The sequence below is a fragment of the Equus quagga genome, chromosome 1, assembly GCF_021613505.1.
Source record: "Equus quagga isolate Etosha38 chromosome 1, UCLA_HA_Equagga_1.0, whole genome shotgun sequence".
Classification (NCBI taxonomy): domain Eukaryota; kingdom Metazoa; phylum Chordata; class Mammalia; order Perissodactyla; family Equidae; genus Equus; species Equus quagga.
Window position 1 is genome coordinate 61,844,732 of NC_060267.1, and position 9,245 is coordinate 61,853,976.

Sequence of the window (9,245 nt, forward strand, 5' to 3'; positions counted from 1 at the left end):
ACCATGTGACCTCTTCACACAAGTTGTCTTACCCAGTTAATGGTTAGGAAATCAGAAATTTCAGACCAATCAAGATTTTCTTCCAGGAGAGAAAACTATTGCGAAGGTCCACGTTGCACTATAGACCCCTCACCCGTCCTTCACAGGACACAGTCCATTCAAGTGCACTTCTCCTAGTAGTAAGGGTGAGATCAAAGTTTTCCTCAAGGGCATAAGAAAAAGTGAAACACACATTCTCAGCTTGCTGCTGATTGGCAAATGGATGGCAAACAGAACCTCTGAGCATTTATTCTTGAAGACTCTGGTTCTGCAGGAAGGGGAATGTGAAAAGCAACATGATCAGAATGTAATGAAAGAACGAATCTCCATCGGAGTCAGATACCATTGTTTAAAAAAAAAGTGCCATGGGCACAAGCCACAAAACCAGAGGCTTCCCCCAGTGTTCTTTGACTCCATCTTTTTAAGCTGTTAAAAACACCCTTAAAATAAACCCACCACCTGGGAGGACAAGAAAAGGGTTACTGGTCTTTCCACCACCACCTGCCCGGCTCGCTCTGCTTTAGGCCTCCTTGAGCCACACTCCCCCGACTCCAGCCTGTTCTTCACAACATGTCAGGGTGGGGTTGCTTATAGTCTCTCTCGCCAACTTAGCAAAATTCAGTTACAATTAAAATTTGGAGTGAACTGAGGAGAGACTACAGAGATAGTAGTTTGCTTCACAATGCATTTTATTCTCGTATTTTCACTTTTGCTAATAATAGTTTCTGACATTGTGCTGGGCCCATTTGTGTTTATCACTGTGAGTTTGGATTGGGTCAGTTTGTGAGTAGGGTCAGGGCTCAGCCTACATCTAGGATGAGAGTTCACTCTGCTACTGGGATCATGGCTTAGACTGTGGTTGGGCTCAGGGTTCACCTTGTAGCTGTGATTAGGGCTCAGTCTGTGGTGGGCTATGAGTATGGTCTGTGACTAGGGTAGAGACCTGTCTGCGATTGGCATTAGGGCCCATGCTGTGATGGAATCAATCTTAGCCTATAACAGAGATTTGTTCGTGGTGAGCACTAGGATTCCATCGGGGCCTCGGGAGAGGGCTGTATTCCAGGAAAGAAGGGCAGGAAGCATTGGTCAGGAGTCCTACATCCTAAGAGTCCTTTGAGTGGCTGTCAGGCCAGAGGACTGAGCAGATGGGAAACTAGAGATCAAAGTGGTGGGGCTCAAAACAGAGTTGGTAACCCCCATCAAAATGGCTTAAATTACAAGGACTGGCAATATCAAGCATGAGTGAGGATGTGGAGCACCTGGAACTTTCTTCTATTGCGGGTAGGAGTATAAATTATACATCTACATTGGACAATTGCTTGGCAGTCTATATAAAGCTAAGTATATGTATACCCTACAGTTCAGCATTTCTGCTCCTGGAATAAACAAACAATGGCTACACACAGCACGGGTGAATCCCATGAAATAGTGTTAAGAAAAGAACCCAGACACCAAAGAGTAGATACTTTATGATTCCACTTATGTGAAGTTTGAAAACAGGCAAAATTCATCTATGATGATAGAAGTCAGAGTAATGGTTACATTTACGGGGTGCTATGGCCTGGAGGGGGCATGAAGGAGCCTTCTCGAAAGATGGTATACCCTACATTTTGATCTGGATGGTGGTTACACACGTGAACGTATATAAAAATTCATTGAGATGAACACAATATTTTTACACTTTACCACGTGTAAGTTATATCTCAATGAGAAAAAAGAAAGTAGGTGAAAAAATATAGAACCATGGTTGGCTAAAGACTGGTTGGGGAGTTAATTCCACAGTCATGACTTTTCTGCCGTGACAGTTGTGATGTTTGGCCATGGCTTGTTGAGCCTGGTGGGGGTGGGGGGTGGTGGATGACTAGGAGTCAGGAGTCCTGAGTCTGGATCTCAGCCCTCTGCTTAGCATGTAATCCAGTGGGAAGCACTAGTGTGTTGTGATCAGTGAAGAGGCGAGTTACAAATTATTCATTGGTGATTATAAATCACTGAAGCTTTTAATAATTTTCTCTTAATCCATTTGAATTCACAATACATGCATTTGGTTAAAAACAAATTAAATCTTATGCAAGAGTATACAGTCCATTTTCCCCCATCCCTGACTCCAAACACCAGTCCACCAGTCTCCCTCTTGAGAGGCAACCACTGTCATCAGCTTCCTAAATATCCTTCCAGAGATAGTCTGTGCATATTCATGAAGGACTTCCCTGAAGAAAATCAGAGCAGACTCAAGGTATGCCTATAATAGTGTTGCTTGCATACTGAATGCTTTCTTTTATTTTCAGAATGGAACTTTTCATTATAAAAATAATACATGCTTATTTAAAAATTGCATAAAGTAAAAGTGAAAGTTCCCTCCACCCACTCTACCACCGCTGGCTCCTCAGTTCCAGAGTTAACCAAGGTTAAGTTTCCTCTGTGGCCTCTCTGACGACTTCATACCTGTGTAAACACACATAGAATACTACTATAAATAGCCAATTTGCAATCTGATTTTTTTCATAACAATACATCAGAGATATCTTTCCACATCAATTATGTATAGCTCTAAACACCCTTCTTAATGGCTGCTTAGCATCAAATACTCTTCAGTGGGAGAGAAAGGGATGAAGATATGGCAGGAGTTCCACACGGGAGTGTGTCCCCTGAAAGCATCATCTATCATATGCGTCTCAGAAGAAAAAAATGTTGAAAATAGCTGATTTAACCCATCTGGGTCTCAGTTTCTAATCTGCAAAATGGAGGTAATCATGAGAGCCCTGACTCCCTCCCAAGATTACGTAGATCACCTCACAAGGACACACAGAGAGGAGGAGAGCAGGTGACAGAGTACTTAGAAAACAGGTGCTGCGCAAATGTGAGACACTGTTGTTCCCGGAGGGGAGAAGGGGGGCAGTAGTTCCAGGGTCTGGGGTCTAACAACCGGCACTAATCATAATTGCTTTTCCTGCCCTTCCTGGCTGAATGAGCTGTCCATCTTTGCATAATAATTGTGAGCATTTGTTGAGTTCTTCCTTTGCCAGGCATTCTTCTAAGATATGTATAAACAAACCTGCATTGAATCCCTCTGACAACCCCATGAGACAGGCACTCGTACTATCCCCATTTGACTGCTGAGGCAACTAAGGCAGACATCGTCAGCACGCGGTGGTCTTCCTTCTGAACTACACCAAACTCTGAGCTGTTCACATTGGAGGCTTTTGCCATGCTTCAGCTCCAGGGTTGGCCTGTCACTTAAACTGGTGGTTGGGGTGTATGCATTAGAGAAAGAAGTGGCTCATACCACTGGTACCAAAAAATAAAGAGCAACCGATGACAAAACCCCTGAGTCTCACAGGTAGTCACACAGGTAGTCACACTGCTCTGAGACCCTTCGTGACCCTCCTCTGCCAACTAAAAGCCTAGCTCCTCAGCCTGGTGGTCCAGGCCTTCCTTAGTCTGATCAAATAACCTTTACTGGCCTTTGTGTTATACCACAGGAACTTCTAAAACCATTTTCTCCATCATTTCATACCTGTCTGGGAGCCTGTCATGGTTTGAATTGTGTCCCCTGAAAAAAGAGTTCTGTTGAAGTCCTAACACCAGATCCTTCAGAGTGTGACCTTGCTTGGAAGTAGAGTGGGTGCAGATGTAATCAGTTGTGATGAACTCACACTGGAGTAGGGTGGGCCCGGACTCCTATGACTGGTGTCCTTATGGGAAGATGGCCACAGCAAGAGACCCACAGGGAGAGCACCATGTGACCACGAAGGCAGAGACTGCAGTTACGCAGCTGCAAGCCAACGAAGGCCAACGATTGCCATAAGCCCTCAGGAGCCAGGAAGAGGAAGGAAGGATTCCCCTACGGGTTTGGAGGAAGTGTGGTCCTGCAGACACCTTGATTTGGGACCTCTCCTCTCCAGAACTGTGAGACAATACATTTCTGTTATTTTAAGCCACCCAGTTTGTAGTGCTTTGTTACCACAGCCCCAGGACACTGATACGGAGCCTCAGTCATTTAACTCCAGCTCTGCAGACCTGAGCCCAAGATGCATCAGGCCTTCCTCCCCCATCCCGTTCCTGTTCTCTTAGCTGGCCCAAGCATCCTAGGCAGTTTGCTTGTACAACACTCAGAGAGTCACACCCACGACACGCCCATCTCTTCCAGCAGACAGAGCACCAGCGGTCTGTTTACTTCTCCACACGCCCTGTGCTGGGTGGCCAGGTCCCCTGCCCCTGCCTCTTCCCAGCTCAGGGCCAGCCCGGCCCCTCTGAGGAGACAGTAGAATGAAGCCCCCTTCTGGGTTGCCTAGGCTACAGTGCCATCTGAGTGCCCTTGAGCCAAGCAGCTGTGGCTGCAGGGAAGGGAAAGACCAAGGGAAGGGGGAGGAAAGGAGGGGGGGTAGGGGAAAGACCCAAGGAGAGTCCTTAAAAGTGGCTTTAGGGGCCAGCCCTAGAGGCATAGTGGTTAAGTTTGCACACTCTGCTTCAGCAGCCTGGGGTTTGCAGGTTTGGAATCTTGGGCACGGACCTATGTGCTGCTCATCAAGCCCTGCTGTGGTGATGTCCCACATACAAAAAATAGAGGAAGATTGTCACAGATGTTAGCTTAGTGACAATCTTCCTCAGACGAAAAAGAGGAAAATTGGCAACAGATGTTAGCTCAGGGGCAGTCTTCCTTACCCAAGGGAAACAAAAAGTGGTTCTAGTACAAAACCAGAAGGTGCAGTTAAAACTGCAGCCTCACCATAACAAGCATTATAAAGCAACATCGCCATCTTGCCACCACAGGGAATCCCGTATGAAGCCAACATGGTGGTAAGCACAGCAGAGAGATGGAGGAAGACTGGGAGCTGATGACATCGTTGGAGTCCCCAAATCGAGCCGTGCCAGATCCGCTCCAGATTTTGGGTTATAGAAGCCAATAAATTCTATGTTTCTTAAAGTGGTTTATGTTACTTCCAATTCAAAATATTCAATAAAAGATACATTAGAAACTCTTTTAACTGATTAATCAGATTAACCAATGTGTTCCATTCCGTATGTAAAATATACTACCAATTTATGCCTCTGTATACTGAACACTCACAGCCAATAGGCTGCTTTCGCTGGTACTTTGTCCCCAAACATCTTTATGTCAGTTGTATTTATCACTGCAATTATATTTTTAATTAAATATTAAGTAAACTGCAGAAACACAAGTACAAAAGGAAAGATAGTTCCTGGCTCTATGAAAACTAAGTTAAATGCTTTCAAAAGACTTGATTAAAAAAATTGCTTTTGGGATAGATATGTACGCATACATAGTTAAAATGCAACAATAAAAACAGGGATGGGTTTTACACTCAGCTTTGGAAGGGTCTTTAGGTTCTTTTTATCCTCTGAAGAAGCCAGTGCTGGAGATAGTGGATGATGCATACTGGGTGAGAAGGAGACTATTGTCTCATAAGAAGGCTTGCAGCTTCCACCTGGGACATCTCGAACGTCTGTTCTGGGGAAGCTGGGCACCAGGTAAGATGTTTGTCTATCCCAAGACTACCACACTGCTACGAAGCCCAACCTAGCCACACTGTGAGAGAGAGTCACCCTGCTAACCCCCAGCTATTCCAGCCATCTCAGCTTAGGTTCCAGAAAGCAAGGGAGGAAGCCATCTTGGATCTCTAGCCCAATGGAGCTTTCAGATGCCTCCAGCCCTAGCCACCATCTGACTGCAACCTTATAAGAGATTCTGAGTGGGAACCACCCACCTGAGCTCAGTCCACCCACAGAACCATGAGAAATAATAAGAAATTATTGTTTTCAGCCACTTAATATTAATTTTTTAATATTAATAATTTAATAATTAATATTAATTTAGCTTGGTTTGTTGTGCAGCAATGAATAACCACTCTTTTGTGGATGAAAGAAGAGAGTTACAAGAAAAGGGAGGTGGCCCCTAATGTCAAATATCATAAAGAGATCATGGAGGGTGAGAAAAGGCCACTGTACTTAGCAATTGCAAAGTCACCATTGTCCCTCAAGCACTGCAGTTTTAATAGAATGGTGGCAGCAGAAGGCACATTGGAAGTGTTCTCGGGGCAAGTGAGTGGTAGGAAATAGATACAATGGTAGACTGGTCTTTTCTCTTCCTTTCTTTTTTAATAGTTTAACATTTGCTGATGAACCTTGCCTGAATCAATTATGTTATTGGAGATTGCAAAATGGTGACTTCCTAATTCTATCAGTCTTTCTATGTTAATTAGCTGACATTCTTCTGTAAAGAAGAGTTTTCACTCATCAATTGGAGATGAACCTAATTTCTTCCTAAAATGGCAGGTTAAATGCTTCATTCTTTCTAATTACTAATTTCCTGACAAAGGAGTTAATGTCACAGTATTTCCATTGGTAGCAAATGAGTTTTTTCCCTCCCTTTCTTCTCCCTTTCTCTCTTCAAGCATCATTATGGACTCATGTGTGGACTCATGTATCATATTTATTCAATGTGTTACAATCAATTATAGGCTAAATTAGTCTTTAAAAAAGCAACAGAGGATAGGGCTAAGGGTGTGATCATAAAAGGGTGTGATCATAAAATTCCTGGAAGAATATAGTAGTTAAAGAAACACACACATATACACCCTTATCAGTAACAAAAAATTAAAATTAAAACTATATAGAAGAGAAAAAAACTATAAAATATCCAGTTCTCCTACTGGATATATAACCCAGAGAAATTGTCACATAGGTCCCATAAATTGTGTGTATAAAGATATTCACAGCACCTTTGCTTTTGGTTGTGGGAAGTTGGAGACAATTTGGGTGTCCCTGATTGAAGAAGTCCTTAGGTAAAATGTGGCGGAGTACTAAGCAGTAGTTCGAAGCAATGGGCCAGATCTTAAAAACATGTTGCTGCATGGAAGAAAAAAAAGAAAAAATATATAATTCTAATTATATAAGAAAAAATATATGTATTTAAAATAGTAATACACATTTAAAATAAACACAAACAAAAGGATATACACTACAGACACTGGAATGATTTCTTATGGTGGGAAACAGGAATGAAATTGGAAAATATGGATAAAAGAGAGTAGTAAATAAATAAAGAAAATCAATCCAGAGGCTTTGCAAGTGAGGAATAGGATGAAGTTAATCCCCCATATTTAAGTAGAAATGAAGAAATGATTAAATAAATAAATTGCTACAATTTTTATGGAAAGTAAAACATTTAAAAACATTGACCTGGCAATTCTAATTTTAGGAATCTAGCCTAAGGAAATAGAAACTCATTAGTGTTACAACAGTGAGAAAAAAGGTCAGTGTGTGTTCTTTTGCCCTTGCCCACACCCCATAATATACATCCCCAGGTGTTTCAGGGAGACCCGCGAGGTGTTTCACAGGTGTTTGTGATGTGCTTGAGAACAAGTGTAGTCATGAGGTATTGGTGGTTAAATTCATCACCTCCTGCTCCAGCCCCCTCCATTTGGCATTGCAATTTCCACCGCCTTTGTCATTGAGTTCTACCTCATCTGGAGTCCTTCAGTTGCTAAGGCCACAGAATATTCTTCTGTGGTGTAGCTGAGACTATCTTGCTCTTGCTTTAGTTTTACATACTATTAGAAGTCTACTAGGGGGCCAGCCGAATGGCATAATGGTTAAATTTGTGCACTCTGCTTTGGTGGCCAGAGGTTTGTGGGTTCAGATCTACATACCACTCATCAAGCCATGCTGTGGCCACATCCCACATACAAAACAGAGGGAGATTGGCACAGATGTTAGCCTAGGGACAGTCTTCCTCATTAAAAAAAAGTCTATTGTTGTGTAACAATTTTTCAGGAAATAACTCTTTCAATATTTTATTACAATCTCTCTCCTCTGTCTATCTGCCCCACCCCCCAAATTTGCAAACCAAGCTGGAAGACAAATGAAAGAAATAGATATGCTGGGTTTGAAAGTGAAATGGGAAATGCAAATCACAACCACGATGAGATATCACTTTACACCCATTAGGAAGGCTAATATACAAGAAAAAAGGAAAATAACAAGTTTTGATAAGAATGTGGAGAATTGGAACACCCTTGTATTGCTGGTAGGAATGTCAAATGGCACAGCCACTATGGAAAACAGTTTGATGGTTACTCAAACAGTTAAGCATAAGAGGGGAGTGATATCAGCATCATGGTAGAGTGAGGACTGCTGGTGATCTTTCCCCTCCATGATACAATGCAAAGGACAATCATAAACCAACAGAGGACATACACACAACACAAAAGACGTCTGAGAGACCCACACAGCCATGCAATGGAGGATGGAGAGGCTGCAGCCCCCCCGGGAGGAGGTAGAACAGAGTAAGAGAAAACTTCACTCCCTCCCCAAAAAACTGCAATCCAGGACTGCATGTGGCCTCCAAGAGGGAAGGAAGGGGTGGGAACACCCGTTTGCAGGAACATCAAAGATCCCCAAGGTCCCTTGCAGCCTAGGAGAAAGCCCCCTACTGAGGTGAAATCTATTATGGGGGTGCCTTCACCAGTCAACATCCCAGGAGAGCAGAGTAAGCCTGTGAGAGCACAGAAGAAAGACCCTTCCCCCCAACCCGCCCAGCGCAGGCTCCAGCACCTGGGATCCCAGCAGAATGCAGACAGCTCAGAATATGCAGCTCTTGACCCCCACTCAGTGGCAACAGGTAGTAATACCAGGTGATCAATAATACCAGGATGTGGAACAACAGAGTGACGCCCTATAGCAGTATCAAAAATTATATTAAATTGGGGCTGGCCCGGTGGCATAGCAGCTAAGTTTGCGCACTGCGCTTTGGCAGCCTTGGGTTCACCAGTTTGGATCCCAGGCATGGACCTATGCACAGCTTATCAAGCCATGCTGTGGCAGGCATCTCACATATAAAGTAGAGGAAGATGGGCACAGATGTTAGCTCAGGGCCAATCTTCCTTAGCAAAAAGAGGAGGATTGGCAGCAGATGTTAGCTCAGGGCTAATCTTCCTCAAAAAAAAAAAGGAAAAAAATTATATTAAAACTTCAGACCAGAGAGAAAAATGACAAGAACCCAGAAATCAGTCCTGAAGACACAGAAATATGTAATCTAAATGACAGAAGAATTCAAAATAGCTATCATAAAAAACTCAACAAGTTAAAAGAGAATGTAGAGAAACAATTCAACAAGCTCAGGAGCTACTTCACAAAAGAGATTGAAAGTATAAAGAGGAGCCAATCAGAAATATTAGAGATCAAAG